The sequence below is a fragment of the Hyla sarda genome, chromosome 1, assembly GCF_029499605.1.
Source record: "Hyla sarda isolate aHylSar1 chromosome 1, aHylSar1.hap1, whole genome shotgun sequence".
NCBI classification, from domain to species: domain Eukaryota; kingdom Metazoa; phylum Chordata; class Amphibia; order Anura; family Hylidae; genus Hyla; species Hyla sarda.
Window position 1 is genome coordinate 450769375 of NC_079189.1, and position 16568 is coordinate 450785942.

General features: G+C 48.0%; 1 protein-coding gene across 25 annotated transcripts in view; it reads left to right on the plus strand.

Annotated features, from left to right (window-relative positions):
• The window catches only part of RIMBP2 (RIMS binding protein 2), a 970948-nt gene that overhangs the window by 829521 nt on the left and 124859 nt on the right, over positions 1 to 16568 (plus strand). The gene's annotated exons all lie outside the window — the stretch shown is intronic.

The following is a 16568-nucleotide window of genomic DNA, read 5'->3' on the forward strand; positions in this document are numbered from 1 at the left end:
AGAATAAAATTGAGCAAAGCAATGAGCAATAAGCACATTATCTACCAATACTTGACCAGTCTCAAAGGCTATCCTAAGAATCGGGGCGGGGGGGGGGGGGGGGCGACCTGGTTTTGTTTAACCAGGTGCACCAACAATTTACTAGACTACTTACCATGCTCAAAATAAAATTGTTTAGAGAAAAACAATTTACGGTTCATCTTTTCATTGAGGTGAAGCATATACTGTCTACCAGCGGTAAGCCAGGCATGCTTGTTAGATTCAGTTGGATCAGCCACATAAGCAGCCTCCAGATCTGCGCACATACGGCCCAGCTCTGTCTCCCTAATCAACGCCTCCCTTTTAATGTAGGAAATAGTTGATTTTAAGCAACCTCTCAAATAGGCCTTGAGGGTATCCCAAACTAGGATAGCAGTACCAGTACATGAAGAAATGTTTGGAGTTGGTCGGTGATCCTGTCATGGGGCCAATCAGCTGCAGCCAGAAAGCATGCACCTTCCATCTCCAAACATAGGACTCTTGAGACAGTGAAAGCTCCACCAGCAGAGGGGAGTGGTCGGAGATAGCACGGGTCCCAAAAGATATATTAGACACCAGAGAAAAGAAAAGGGGATAACAGCAAGCTAGATTAATGCGAGATAAATCATTACACCCAATAGAATAGCACGAGTACTGTTTCAGATGGGGAAATTTACACCTAAAAATATCTAACCAACCCGCCTCAGAGAGAAAGAAGATAAGGGAGTGGGAGGAGGCATCGGAGAAGATGGAGGCGTCACATGAAATCAGTCCAGCTCAGGGTCCGGGGTGAGATCCGGCGATGTGGTTTTGCAGGGACGCTGTGCACCCGTTCCACCGTGAAAGCAATAGAAAGTGGTGCATCAGAGAATGAGTCCTTAAGCCACTGTTCCACAAAGGCCCCAGGAGCAGAGCCCTCCGACCTCTCAGGCATGCCAATTATACATATATTATTTCTTCTTAGTCTGTTCTCTAGGTCATCAGCCTTTTGCCTGCAGAGCTCAAGCTGACAAGTGAGGTCAGATATGGAGGATGGAACAGTAGCAATAGTGTCCTCAATGGCTGAGATCCTTTCTTCTGTATGGCCGACCCTCTCCCTCAGTGCCTGCATATCCTGTCTCAATAATCCGACATCCACTTTTAACTCCTCTATCTTGCCGGTGAGGGTGGTCTGACAGGCGGTGATAGCAGCGAGAAGTTGCGCAGAGACATCACTCAGGCTCGGTTCAGGAGCTGTCTTCCTCAGCTTCGCTGAGGAGTGAGAGACCCAGGCACCATCTTGGGTCTTATCTCTGAAGAACTCTTTCAGCTTCTCCGCGGCCGCACCAACCTTGTTGCGGACATGATCGTGTTTGGGTGGCATCCCCTGAATGTGAGAACGGGTCCGGGTTGAGGGATAAGCCAGGATCAGGTCAGGATTATGCGATGCACGGGCTTAGGAGCGGGAGCTACAGCACCATGCGTCCACTCGTCTCCAGCGCTAGCCATGCCCTCCTTCACTTGTTTTTAAAATTAAGTTTATGCCCATATGACTGATTTCCTGAATTGTCATACAAAATAGAAACTGTTATATGAGCTATTTAACCCCTTGGGGACGGAGCCCATTATAACCCTTAGGAAGGAAGCATTTTTTGCACATCTGACCACTGTCACTTTGAGCATTAATAACTCTGAGATGCTTTTACTTTTTATTCTGATTCAGGGATTGTTTTGTAGTGACATATTCTTCTTTATGTTAGTGGTAAATTTTCGGTGTTCCTTGCATCATTTCTTGGTGAAAAATTCCAGAATTTGATGAAACTTTTGAAAATTTTGCATTTTTCTAACGTTGAAACTCTCTGCCTGTAAGGAAATTAGACATTCAAAATAAATTACCGTATTTATCGGGGTATACCACGCACCGGCCTATAACACGCACCCTCATTTTACCAAGGATATTTGGGTAAAAAAAGTTTTTTACCCAAATATCCATGGTAAAATGAGGGTGCGTGTGTGCGCGTGTATACCCCGATACACCCCCAGGAAAGGCAGGGGGAGAGAGGCCGTCGCTACTGGCTTTTCTCCCCCTGCCTTTCCTGGGGTCTAGAGCCCTGCTGCCACCGCTTTTCTCCCGCTGGCTATCTGCGCCGCTGCCCGTTCTCTCCCCCTGACTATCGGTGCCGCGGCAATGGGGCAGCGGCACCGACAGCCAGGGGGAGAGAAGGGGCAGCGGCACCCATTACCGGCGCCGCTGCCCCGTTGCCTCCCCCCATCCCCGGTTGCATAATTACCTGTTGCCGGGGTCGGGTCCGCGCTGCTTAGGGCCTCCGGTGTGCGTCCCCTGCGACGTTGCTATGCACTGCACGGCGCACATGACGTCATGCGCCGCACAGCGCATAGCAACGACGCAGGGGACGCACACCGGAGGCCTGAAGCAGCGCGGACCCGGCCCCGGCAACAGGTAATTATGCAACCGGGGATTGGGGGAGGCAGCGGCGCCGGCAATGGGTGCCGCTGCCCCTTCTCTCCCCCTGTCTGTCGGCGCCGCTTCTCTCCCCCTGGCTATTGGCGCCGGCAATGGGGCGCCGGCACCGATAGTCAGGGGGAGAGAACGGGCAGCGGCGCTGATAGCCAGGGGGAGAGAAGGGCCGGCAGCTGGGCTCTAGACCCCAGGGCAGGCAGGGGCAGAGAAGCCGGCAGCGCTGGCTGTCTCTGCACCTGCAAAGCCGCTGCAGTTCATTGATTTAAAGCGCCCGCTTTAAATCATTGAACTGCAGCGGCTTATCGGCGTATAACACGCAGGTAGACTTTAGGCTAAAAATTTTAGCCTAAAAAGTGTGTGTTATATGCCGATAAATACGGTATATGTTGATTCACATATACAATATGTCTACTTTATGTTTGCATCATAAAGTTGACATGTTTTTACTTTTTGAAGACATTAGAGGGCTTCAAAGTAAAGAAGCAATTTTCAAAATGTTCTTGAAAATTTCAAAATATGATTTTTTTTCAGGGACCAGTTAGTTTGAAGTGGATTTGAGGGACCTTTCTGTGAGAAACTCCCCATTATGGACCCCATTATGAAAAGTGCACCCCTCAAAGTATTTAAAATGACATTCAGAAACTTTAACCCTTTAGGTGTTTCACAGGAATAGCAGCAAAGTGGAGGCAAAAAAATCTAAATCTAATTTTTTTACACTAACATGTTCTTGTAGCCCCATTTTTAGACTTTTTACAAGGGGTTAAAGTAGAAAACGACTCCTAAAATGTGTAGCCCAATTTCTCTCGAGTATGGCAATAACTCATATCTGGATGTTAAGTGCTCTGCGGACGCACCACATGGCTCAGAAGGGAATGAGCAACTTTGCGATTTTGGAGAGCAAATTTTGTTGGAATGGTTTTTGGTGGGCATGTCGCATATAGGAAGCCCCATGGTGTCCTAACAGCAAAAAAAAAAAAACACATGGCATACTATTTTGGAAACTACACCCCTCAAAGAATGTAATAAGCATTACAGTAAGAACTTATACCTCACAGATTTTTGGAACAGTGGGTTGTAAAAGTGAACAATTAGATTTTAACACAAAAATGTTTGTGTTACCCCAAATTTTTCATTTTAACAAGGTGAAATTGAACAAAAATTCCTCCAAAATTTGTAGCCCAATTTCTCATGAATAAGTAAATACCTCATATGTGTAGGTAAATTGCTTGGCGAGCGCACTACAGGTCTCAGAAGAGAAGGAGCGCTGTTTGGCTGTAGGAGAGAGAATTTTGCTGTAGGAAAGAACCAAAGGCTGACTTGTGAGTCGCTCACCCTGTGCACGCCCACCTCGCCACCTGTGCCGTAGACCGGCCGGTACCGCCTCCGGCTGCTCACTTGTGAAGGAAGGGACAAGGTCCGGCACTAGCTTGCAGGTAAAAACTTCTTATTTCTTTATTTGAAGATTCTGCAGTACAGGGTAGAAAGTCTGACGCGTTTCGCTAAAGAGCTTAATCGTAGTCTACGATTAAGCTCTTTAGCGAAACGCGTTAGACTTTCTACCCTGTACTGCAGAATCTTCAAATAAAGAAATAAGAAGTTTTTACCTGCAACCTAGTGCAGGACCTTGTCCTTACCCCTCAAAGAATGTAATAAGCATTACAGTAAGAATTTATACCTCACAGATTTTTGGAACAGTGGGTTGTAAAAGTGAAAATTTTTATTTTTAACATGAAAATGTTTGTGTTACCCCAAATTTTTCATTTTAACAAGGTGAAATTGAACAAAAATCCTGTGTAGCCCAATTTCTCATGAATAAGTTAATACCTCATATGTGTAGGTAAACTGCTTGGCGAGCGCACTACAGGTCTCAGAAGAGAAGGAGCGCTGTTTGGCTGTAGGAGAGAGAATTTTGCTGTAATTGAAGTTGGGGGCAATGTGCATTTCCAAAGCCCCCATGGTGCCAGAACAGTGGGAACCCCCCACATGTGACACCATTTTGGAAACAACACCCCTCAAGGAACGTAATAAGCATTTCAGTTAGAACTTAAACCTCCCAGGTTTATTGAACAGTGGGTTGTAAAAGTGAAAAATTTGTTTTTTAACACAAAAATTCTGGTGTTACCTCATTCATTCACCATTGCCCATGTATATTGCGTTTTGCATGTTTCTCTTTACATTCTTTTATTTAGTTTGCCCTTGGTCTGCCGTGGGTAGGTATTTGTCTCCCTCACTCACTCCATGTCACTTGCACTATGTTTTGTTTTGGCACTTGTTATTATGTTTGGGCCAGCCCACACTGTGACGTTGCCTGTTTCCTTGGCAGCATCCTGTGTATGCCTCCTCCTGAGTGCCGGCGCCGCAGTATGACGTTTCCGGTTGCGCTCTTCAGTCCGGTCATGTGACCTCCTTAGTCCGGTCATGTGATCGGGTTATTTTCATCACCGCCCTTCCTTACCTTGCTGCCCCTGAGTTTGGTTGTCCTTGCTTCCCATAGCGCCCGGTCACGTGATCCATTGTGATCACGTGATTGGAACCCTCTGCGTCTTATCAGTTTGCACCGCGGCGCATAATAGATAGGTATTCTAGCATTCCTTTGGGCTACTGGCTGGCAGTCATGTCTGTCATTATTGTTCCCCCAGCTGATTGGTTCCCCAGCTATATATAACCTACACCTAGAGTCAGTTTTAGCCACGCCCCCTGACGAAGCGCAATAGCGCGAAACGTGCGTTGGGGTAAGTGCAGGTGGCATATGGCTCTAGACTGATACACTATGTTGTCTTTTTGTGCCTATGTTTTGGTTGCTATCTTTACTTGTAGGGTTGATATGTACCTTTTATGATATGCTTATTCCTTACATCACCATGTATTGGCACTTGTATTTATTCTCTCCAGTGTTTGTTGCCTATACCTCCTGTATTTTATCAGTTCTGTGCACTGTGCTTTTTTAATCTGAATTTATTATATGTACTATTCCAATAAAGTTTTCAAATTTTTGTACATTTATTGTGTATTGCTGAAGTTTGTGATTTGGTGTTTTACCCCTCAAAGAACATAATAAGCATTACAGTAAGAACTTATACCTCACAGATTTTAGGAACAGTGGGTTATAAAAGTGAAACATTTTATTTTTAACATGAAAATGTTTGTGTTACCCCAAATTTTTCATTTTAACAAGGTGAAATTGAACAAAAATCCTGTGTAGCCCAATTTCTCATGAATAAGTAAATACCTCATATGTGTAGGTAAACTGCTTGGCGAGCGCACTACAGGTCTCAGAAGAGAAGGAGCGCTGTTTGGCTGTAGGAGAGAGAATTTTGCTGTAATTGAAGTTGGGGGCAATGTGCATTTCCAAAGCCCCCATGGTGCCAGAACAGCGGAAACCCCCCACATGTGACACCATTTTGGAAACAACACCCCTCAAGGAACGTAATAAGCATTACAGTTAGAACTTAAACCTCCCAGGTTTATTGAACAGTGGGTTGTAAAAGTGAAAAAAAAAATGTAACACTAAAATTCTGGTGTTGCCTCAAATTTTTCATTTTCATAAGGTGTAATTGAACAAAAATTCACCCAAAATGTGTAGCCCAATTTCTCATGAATAAGTAAATACCTTTATATGTTGACGTAAATTGCTCGGTGAGCGCACTACAGGTCTCAGAAGAGAAGGAGCACTGTTTTGGCTGGAATTGTAGTTGGGGGCAATGTGCTTTGTCAAAGCCCCCATGGTGGCAGAACAGAGGATCCCCCCAATTGTGCCATCTTTTTGGAAAATACACCCCTCAAGGAACATAACAAGGGGTACAATGAGTATTTCCAACTCACAGTTTTTTTGAACAGTGGGCCGTAATAATTTTAAATCTGATTTTTAACACTGAATTGCTAGTGTTAGACCATTTTTTTGTTTTTTTTTAACAGGGATTATAGGAACAAATGCCCCCCAAAATTTGTAGCCCAATTTCGTTAGAGTAAGGAAATACCCCATATGTAGATGCAAAGTGCTGTGCAGGTGCAAAACAGGGCTGTTACGCCGAGTGCTCTGGGTCCCCGCTCCTCCCTGGAGCACTCGCAGCGTTTTCCTGTTGGCAGCGCCCCGGTCAGACCCGCTGACCGGGAGCGCTGCGATAATGTCCCTAGCCGGTTCGCATTCCGGCCCGCTTACCAGACTCGTTCCCCGTCTGTTCTGTCCCGGCGCGCGCGGCCCCGCTCCCTAGGGCGCGTGCCGGCTCTTTGCGATGTAAAGGGACGATGCGCCACTGATTGGCGCCTGGTTCTAATTAGTATGTTCACCTGTGCACTTCCATATATAACCTCACTTCCCCTTCCCTTCCTTGCCGGATCTTGTTGCCATTGTGCCAGTGAAAGCGTTCCTTGTGTGTCCCAAGCCAGTGTTCCAGACCTCTTGCCGTTGCCCCTGACTACGATCCTTGCTGCCTGCCCTGACCTTCTGCTACGTCCGACCTTGCTCTTGCCTAATTCCTTGTACCTCGCCTATCTCAGCAGTCAGAGAGGTTGAGCCATTGCCGGTGGATACGACCTGGTTGCTACCGCCGCTGCAAGACCATCCCGCTTTGCGCCGGCTCTGGTGAATACCAGTAGCAACTTAGAACCGGTCCGCCGGCACGGTCCACGACAATCCCTCTCTGACACAGAGGATCCACCTCTAGCCTGCCGAATCCTGACAGTAGATCCGGCCATGGATCCCGCTGAGGTCCCACTGCCAGTTGTCCCTGACCTTACCACAGTGGTCGCCCAGCAGTCGCAACAGATAGCGCAACAAGGCCATCAGCTGTCTCAACTGACTGTTATGCTACAGCAGCTTCTACCACAGCTTCAGCAACCATCTCCTCCGCCAGCTCCTGCACCTCTTCCGCAGCGAGTGGTCGCATCCAGCCTCCGTTTATCTTTGCCGGACAAGTTCGATGGGGACTCTAGACTTTGCCGTGGTTTTCTCTCGCAATGTTCCCTGCATTTGGAGATGATGTCGGACCAATTTCCAACTGAACGGTCGAAGGTGGCTTTCGTGGTTAGTCTCCTGTCTGGGAAGGCCCTGTCATGGGCCACACCGCTCTGGGACCGCAATGATCCTGTCACTGCCTCCGTACAGTCTTTCTTCGCTGAGATTCGAAGTGTCTTCGAGGAACCAGCCCGAGCTTCTTCTGCCGAGACTGCCCTGCTGAACCTGGTCCAGGGTAATTCTTCAGTAGGCAAGTACGCCATCCAATTTCGTACCCTCGCCTCCGAATTATCTTGGAATAACGAGGCCCTCTGCACGACCTTCAAAAAAGGCCTATCCAGTAACATCAAAGATGTGTTGGCCTCACGAGAAATCCCTGCCAACCTGCATGAACTTATTCATTTGGCCACCCGCATTGACATGCGCTTTTCCGAAAGACGCCAGGAGCTCTGTCAGGATATGGACTTTGTTCGCACTAGGCGGTTTCTCTCCCCCCGGCTCCTCTCTTCTCTGGTCCACTGCAATCTGTTCCTGTGCTTTCCGCCGTGGAGGCTATGCAAGTAGACCGGTCTCGCCTGACACCACAAGAGAGGACACGCCGCCGCAATGAGAACTTATGCCTGTACTGTGCCAGTGCCGAACACTTCTTGAAGGATTGTCCTATCCGTCCTCCACGTCAGGAAAGACTCACTCCAATCCCGCACAAAGGTGAGACAGCTCTAGGTGTGAACTCTGCTTCTCCACGTCTTACTGTGCCTGTGCGGATTTCTTCTTCTAACTCCTCCTTCTCAGCTGTGGCCTTCTTGGATTCTGCATCTGCAGGAAATTTTATTTTGGCCTCTTTCGTTCACAGGTTCAACATCCCAGTGACCAGTCTCGCCAGACCTCTCTACATCGCTTCTGTTAATGGTGAAAGATTGGACTGCACTGTGCGTTACCGCACAGAACCCCTGTTAATGTGCATTGGACCTCATCACGAAAAAATTGAATTTCTGGTCCTCTCTAACTGCACTTCTGAAATTCTTCTCGGACTGCCTTGGCTCCAACGCCATTCCCCTACCCTTGACTGGACCACCGGGGAGATCAAGAACTGGGGTGCTTCTTGCCACAAAAAATGCCTCACGTCTGCTGCCAGTCAAACACCTATGGCTCCTCCTATACCAGGTCTCCCCAAGGCCTATTTGGACTATGCCGATGTTTTTTGCAAAAAACAAGCAGAGACTTTGCCTCCTCACAGGCCTTATGACTGCCCTATTGATCTCCTTCCTGGTACTACTCCACCCCGGGGCAGGATCTATCCTCTGTCAGCTCCTGAAACACAAGCCATGTCGGATTACATCCAAGAAAATTGAAAAAGGGGATTCATCCGCAAGTCTTCCTCCCCTGCCTGAGCGGGGTTCTTCTTTGTCTCCAAAAAAGACTGTTCCTTACGGCCATGCATCGATTACCGCGATCTTAATAAGATCACTATAAAAAACTGCTATCCCCTGCCTCTTATCTCGGAACTCTTTGACCGCCTACATGGCGCTAACATCTTCACCAAATTGGATTTAAGAGGTGAATATAATCTCATCCGCATTAGGGAAGGGGATGAGTGGAAGACCGCATTTAATACCAGAGACGGACACTTTGAATATCTGGTTATGCCCTTTGGGCTCTGCAACGCCCCTGCTGTCTTCCAGGACTTTGTAAATGAAATTTTTCGTGATTTATTATATACCTGTGTTGTGGTTTACTTGGACGACATTTTGATTTTCTCTTCTAACCTCGAAGAACACCGCCGTCATGTCCGCCTGGTGCTCCAGAGACTCAGTGACAATCAATTATATGCCAAGATGGAGAAATGTCTCTTTGAATGCCAATCTCTTCCCTTCCTAGGATATTTAGTCTCCGGCCAGGGACTTCAAATGGACCCAGACAAACTGTCAGCCGTGTTAGATTGGCCACGCCCCTCCGGACTCCGAGCTATCCAACGATTCTTGGGGTTTGCCAATTACTACCGACAATTTATTCCACATTTTTCCACCATTGTGGCCCCAATTGTGGCCCTAACCAAGAAAAACGCCAACCCTAAGTCCTGGTCTCCCCAAGCGGACGAAGCATTCAACCGTCTCAAAACTGCCTTTTCTTCTGCTCCCGTACTCTCCAGACCTGATCCATCTAAACCCTTCTCACTGGAGGTAGACGCCTCCTCGTGGGAGCCGGAGCTGTACTCCTACAAAAAAACTCTTCTGGACATAACGTTACTTGTGGTTTCTTTTCTAGGACCTTCTCTCCGGCGGAGAAGAATTACTCCATTGGTGATCATGAACTGCTGGCCATAAAACTAGCCCTCGAGGAATGGAGGCACCTGCTGGAGGGCTCCAAATACCCAATTATTATATACACTGATCACAAGAATCTCTCTTATCTTCAGTCTGCCCAACGGCTGAACCCACGCTAGGCTAGGTGGTCGTTGTTTTTTGCCCGTTTTAACTTTGAGATTCATTTTCGCCCTGCTGACAAAAACATCAGGGCTGACGCCCTCTCTCGTTCCTCTGATGCCTCCGAAACGGAAGCCCCCCTGCAACACATTGTTCCTCCTGAGTGTCTGATCTCCTCTTCCCCAGCTTCCATCAGACAAACACCTCTTGGAAAGACTTTCGTCCCTCCACGCCAGCGCCTCAAGATCCTCAGGTGGGGACACTCCTCGCATCTCGCCGGCCATGCTGGCGTCAAAAAGTCCATCCAGCTCATCTCTCGATTTTATTGGTGGCCTACCCTGGAAGCAGATGTTGCTGATTTTGTTCGGGCTTGTACTGTCTGTGCCCGGGACAAGACTCCTCGCCAGAAGCCTGCCGGTCTCCTTCATCCTCTGCCTGTTCCTGAACTACCATGGTCTCAGATTGCAATGGACTTTGTAACAGACCTGCCTTTATCCCATGGCAACACAGTCATTTGGGTGGTTGTTGATCGTTTCTACAAGATGGCACATTTTATTCCACTTCCAGGTCTTCCTTCTGCACCACAGTTGGTGAAACAATTTTTTGTGCACATTTTTCGCCTCCACGGGCTTCCCACGCATATCGTCTCGGATAGAGGCGTTCAATTTGTGTCGATATTCTGGAGGGCTCTCTGTAATCAACTTAAAATCAAATTAAATTTCTCGTCTTCCTATCATCCCCAATCCAATGGGCAAGTAGAGAGAGTTAACCAGGTTCTTGGTTACTATTTGCGACATTTTGTTTCCTCCTGCCAGGATGATTGGGCCAATCTTCTACCCTGGGCTGAATTCTCGTACAATTTTCAAAATCTCTGAATCCTCCGCTAAATCCCCGTTCTTTGTGGTGTACGGCCGTCACCCTCTTCCCCCCCCCTCCCACACCTTCTGGTTTGCCCGCCGTTGATGAGGTTACCCGGGACTTCTCCACCATCTGGAAAGAGACTCAAAAATCCCTCATACAGGCCTCATCCCGGATGAAGAAGCATGCCGACAAAAAAAGAAGAAATCCTCCTGTCTTTGCTCCTGGAGACAAAGTGTGGCTCTCCGCCAAGTATATCCGCTTCCGTGTCCCCAGTTATAAACTGGGACCACGTTATCTTGGACCCTTTAAAATCAAGTGCCAAATCAATCCTGTCTCCTACAAACTCCTTCTTCCCCCTTCTCTCCGTATTCTTACCGCTTTTCATGTTTCTCTCCTTAAACCGCTTATCCTTAACCGCTTCTCTCCCAAGTTTGTCGCTCCTACTCCTGTCTCCGGGTCCTCAGATGTCTTCTCGGTTAAAGAAATTCTCGCGTCTTAGACGGTCAGAGGTAAAAAAAAAATTCTTATATATTGGGAGAATTGCGGCCCTGAGGAGAGGTCATGGGAACCCGAGGATAACATTCTCGACAAGGACCTCATTCACAAATTTTCAGGTTCCAAAAAGAGGGGGAGACCCAAGGGGGGGGGGTACTGTTACGCCGAGCGCTCCGGGTCCCCGCTCCTCCCCGGAGCGCTCACAGCGTTTTCCTGTTCGCAGCGCCCCGGTCAGACCCGCTGACCGTGAGCGCTGAGATAATGTCCCTAGCCGGGATGCGATCCGCGATGCGGGACGCGCCCGCTCGCGATTCGCATCCCGGCCCGCTTACCAGACTCGTTCCCCATCTGTTCTGTCCCGGCGTGCACGGCCCCGCTCCCTAGGGCGCGCGCGCCGGCTCTTTGCGATGTAAAGGGGCGGCGCACCACTGATTGGCGCCTGGTTCTAATTAGTATGTTCACCTGTGCACTTCCATATATAACCTCACTTCCCCTTCCCTTCCTTGCCGGATCTTGTTGCCATTGTGCCAGTGAAAGCGTTCCTTGTGTGTCCCAAGCCAGTGTTCCAGACCTCTTGCCGTTGCCCCTGACTACGATCCTTGCTGCCTGCCCTGACCTTCTGCTACGTCCGACCTTGCTCTTGCCTAATTCCTTGTACCGCGCCTATCTCAGCAGTCAGAGAGGTTGAGCCATTGCCGGTGGATACGACCTGGTTGCTACCGCCGCTGCAAGACCATCCCGCTTTGCGGCGGGCTCTGGTGAATACCAGTAGCAACTTAGAATCGGTCCGCCGGCACGGTCCACGCCAATCCCTCTCTGACACAGAGGATCCAGCTCCAGCCTGCCGAATCCTGACAAGGGCTAAGGAGGGAAAGAGCATTGGGCACTTTTGATGCCTAAGGAGGTGATTTTGCCCTGCAGTGGCAGGGCAAAATCTAAAATAAATCTAAATCTAAAATAAAAAACGGCAAGTGACCAAAATTTGGAAAATACACCCTTCAAGGAACGTAACAAGGGGTACAGTGAGTATTTACAGCTCACATGTTTTTGGAACAGTTGCCAGTAAATTTGAACAAAAATATATATTTTTCATTTAAATGCTGGTGTTACACAAAATTTAGCAAATTCACAAGGGCTAATAGGAGAAAAAGCCCCAAAAAAGTTTAGCTCAATTTCTCAAGAGTAAAAAAAATACCCCATGCTGTGTGGGCAAATAATGGGACTCAAGACTCATAGAGCCATGTTTGCATTTGAGGGCTATGACATTTCGTTACTTGGTGGTTACATATATTCAGAGGAAGATAAAAAAAAGAAACACCCACATGTGACACCATTATAGAAAGTACACCACCTGAGGAATATTTATAGGGGTGAAGTGGACATTTGGAACGGTCGGGTGTTTCTTATAGTTATTTTCCCAGAATGGATGAAGTGTAGTTTAGGAAAATTGCACTTTTCCAACTGGTATGCTATCTGTGTACGGAGTATGATGACCCAGAGCATAGCCAAAAGTAAAATGTGTACCCGCTACAAACCCTATGCTCTGCTTCATCATTATGGGAATTTGTTGTTGGGTGGCCGTCCCTAAACTGTTACCTGAAAATGCGCACACCGCTCAGGGGAGGAGAGAGCAATGTGCATTTGAGTCCTCTGTTTCTAACTGACATATCAGTAACTGACCGTTACATACATTCAGAGGAAAATAAAAAAAAGAAACAGCCACATGTGACCATATTTTGAATGGACGGGCGTTTCCTAGATTTATTTTCCAGGAATGGATGAAGGTAGTTTTTTTGAAAAAAGAAAATTGCAATTTTCCTAATATAAAAAAATTGGGTACCCAGAATGATGACCCAGAGTATAGCCAAAAGTAAAAATTAGGCCCACCCCAAACCCTATACTCTGATTCATTATTCTGGGAATGTGATGTGTGTGGCCGTCCCTATTCTGTTACCTCAAATGCGCACCCCGCTCAGGTGTAGAGAGAGCGCTGCGCATTTCAGGCAACCTGAAAACTCCCGATGCAAAAGACTCTGACACATGACCCAATACCACCAGAGGTCTTAACTGGGGTATTATGTTAATGGATTTGGGTTTTTTGTTTTTTTGTTTTGGGGGGGGGGGGGGGAAATTTCGAGGACAATGTACTGTGGACAGGTGTACATTGGTGTCAAATCAACGGGAATTAAAATTTGGAAAGGAGAATTTAGTGCTCCATGGAAGTGTGATACTCCCTGAAGCAATCCTTAATGCAGAGGCCCGGATGATCGGGGCAAGTGTTGCATTGAGTGGTGGTGTCCTTCCGTATCCCCTTCCTGCGACACACTCTGCATTTTTTCTGGGATCGTCCCTTCTTTCCAGTTTGGGGGACCTCACCTGGAAAGTGTTGGCCAGGGACGATCCTGGTGCATACAGTTCTGGAAGTGCTCGGGGCCGCTCCCCACTGACCGCCAAAGATCAGGGCCTTTATGAGCACCTCCTGGAACTGTATAAATCTCCCAGTGTTGCCAGCACTCCGGTATAGTACATATGCATTGTACATGGCAACCTGGACCATGTAGATCGCAACTTTTTTGTACCATGCCTGGATTTTGCGCATGGCATTTTATGGCTTGAGGACTTGATCAGAGAGATCAACTCCCCCCATATACCGATTGTAGTCCACAATACAATCGGGCTTGAGGACCGGTGCCGCGGTACCTCGTACACTGACAGGGGTGGTGCCATTCCCATGAATTGTGGTGAGCATAAGGACATCCCTCTTGTCCTTATACCTGACCAGCAACAGGTTATCATGGTTAAGGGCACGGGGCTCACCCCTGGGGATTGGCACCTGGAGGGGATAGGTCGGGATTTTTCCGCACAGTCCCACAAGCAGACGTAGATCTGGCAGCGAGGGATTTGAACAGAGGGATACTAGTATAAAAGTTATCCACGTACAGGTGTTAACCCTTATCTATTAGTGGGTGCAAAAGGTCCCACACCATCTTCCCGCTGACACCCAGAATGGGGGGGACATTCTGGGGGTTCAATCCGGGAATCTCGACCCTCGTATATTCTAAACTTGTAAGTGTACCCGGAGGTACTCTCACAGAGTTTATACAGTTTCACGCCATATCTCGCCCGCTTGGGTGTATTGGCGGAAAATGAGTCTCCCCTTAAAACTGATGAGAGACTCATCTACAGAGTGTTCCCTTTGGGGAACATAGGCCTCCATGAATTTGGGGAGGACATGCTGCATTATCATTGTAATGCAAACATTTCCTTATGGCCTCAAAACGTTCCCGTGTCATGGCCATACTGTAATGCGGGGTCTTGTATAGGATGTCCGCGCTCCAGTACTGCCTGACACTAGGCTTTTTGTCCAGGCCCATATGCAGCACGAGGCCCCAAAATGTCCTCATTTCGGCTGCATTGACAGCGTACCATCCGTTGGGCCTGGCCAAAATCGAGCCCGGGTGAGCAGCGTCAAACTGTTGGGCGTACAGATTTGTCTGTGTCACCATCATGTTGACAAAGTCGTCACTGAAATATTGACTAAAAAAGTCTATTTCAGTGAACCCGGCGATGTCAATTTGGATTCCTGGGTTGCCAACAAACCCAGGAATCACAGGCTCAAAGTTATCTGGGGTAGTTCAGACAGGTTCACCGGTAGAGGGTACCGATGGACTTGCCTGGTGGGCTGGCATTCTAGTACAGGCGACATGGTCACCAGTGCTAGTATGGGGCACAGGGTCAGTTGCATGGGGAGCATCTGGCCTCTCACGGCGGCGGGTCCGCCGCCTTGGGGGCTCATCATCAGAACTTGATGATGAGGAGAGCGATGAAGAGACCAGGAAAGTGGGGTCTTCATCGCGCTCACTGGCGCTTTCAGAGTCGGAGGCAATTATGGCATATGCCTCCTTTGCTGAAAACGCCCTGCGAGCCATTGCCTAACACTAATGGGGGGGGGGGGGGGGGGTAGTGTGTGTGTGTTTGTGTTTTTTACTTTGTATATATGTGTAGGGGGGGGTTCTACTTTATACCTAACCCACTAACCCAAAAAAAATAAAAAATAAGGGTGTACTTCTAACGCAAAAAAACCTGCACCAAAGAGAGAGTACCTAATCAGTTGTGTGCGCCACTGATTAGGGCTCAGTGGCAGCAGGGGGCGCAGAAGACACTAAAAGGGGGGGTGAATAAAAAAAGCACCTGCCTGAACCCTAAAAAAAACGCTGATCTGTTATATATTACTGTCAGCGGTCAGGGCAGGCGCACACAGGGGTACGGGGCTGCACAGAAAAAAAAAATTACTTTTTATTTTTATAGAATAAAACTCTGCCCCTGCCTAGCACAAACTTTCCCTGACTTGGCAAGGGGGCAGGGGGCTACAGGGGGATCTGGGGGTCTCTGGGGGGCGCTGGGGCACAGTATGGGGGGATCTTACTTTTAGTCTCCTCACAAGCTCTGCTCTGCTCACCAAATACACGTTATTGAGCAGAGGAGACCAAGGGAGGGCTCTACTCCAGCCAAAAGATTTGATTTGACGGTCCAAAAAGACCTGTCCAATCAAATCGCTGTAGGAGGAGCATTACTGCTCCATCTCACAGCCTATGCTACTGGCTGATCTGGTGACTCTGTTACGTCAACAGATCATCTCGCTGTTCCAGGGCAACGCGTCTCCATAGACGTGAATGCCCCGGAATCGCCCGCAGATCGCCGGTCTGAATTGACCGGCGATTTGCGGCAATTGCCGATATGGGGGGTTCACAGGAACCCCCCCGGCGATGATTCGGGATGCCTGCTGAATGAATTAAGCAGACATACCGTTCTGATCCCCGCCCGGTCACGGGACACCCCTCGGCGATGTGACAGGGTGCCTGCTGAATGATTTCCGATCCCGTTCCGGCTAGCGGCGGGGTGTGATTTTCCCACGGGCGTATGGATACGCCCTTCGTCCTTAAGTACCAGGACGCAAGGGTGTATGCATACGCCCTTCGTCCCCAACAGGTTAATGGTAATGTAATCACATTTTTTGGGGGGTTGGCCACTATTCCTCCTCAGTGTATATTTGTGATTATGTTTGTTTTAGGTGGGAATACAATACTGTATGCATGTATGAATTCTATTTCTTTTAACTAGAGGTGGGGTTACACAGCTTATCTAAGGGGTGTGTTAAATCCTAAAGCCAGCATCTACTGCACTCATAAGGCATGTTACAGCCCAATTGGTGTTCTGTTCAACAATACAGGCACATATTATTATTAATGCTGGATACTAGATATTGTTTAGTTGTTTTGACCCACTCATGTTAAAATATAAGTGAAGAGTCGTTTAAAAAATGTACAATACAAATTGATTCAAGTTTATATATTGT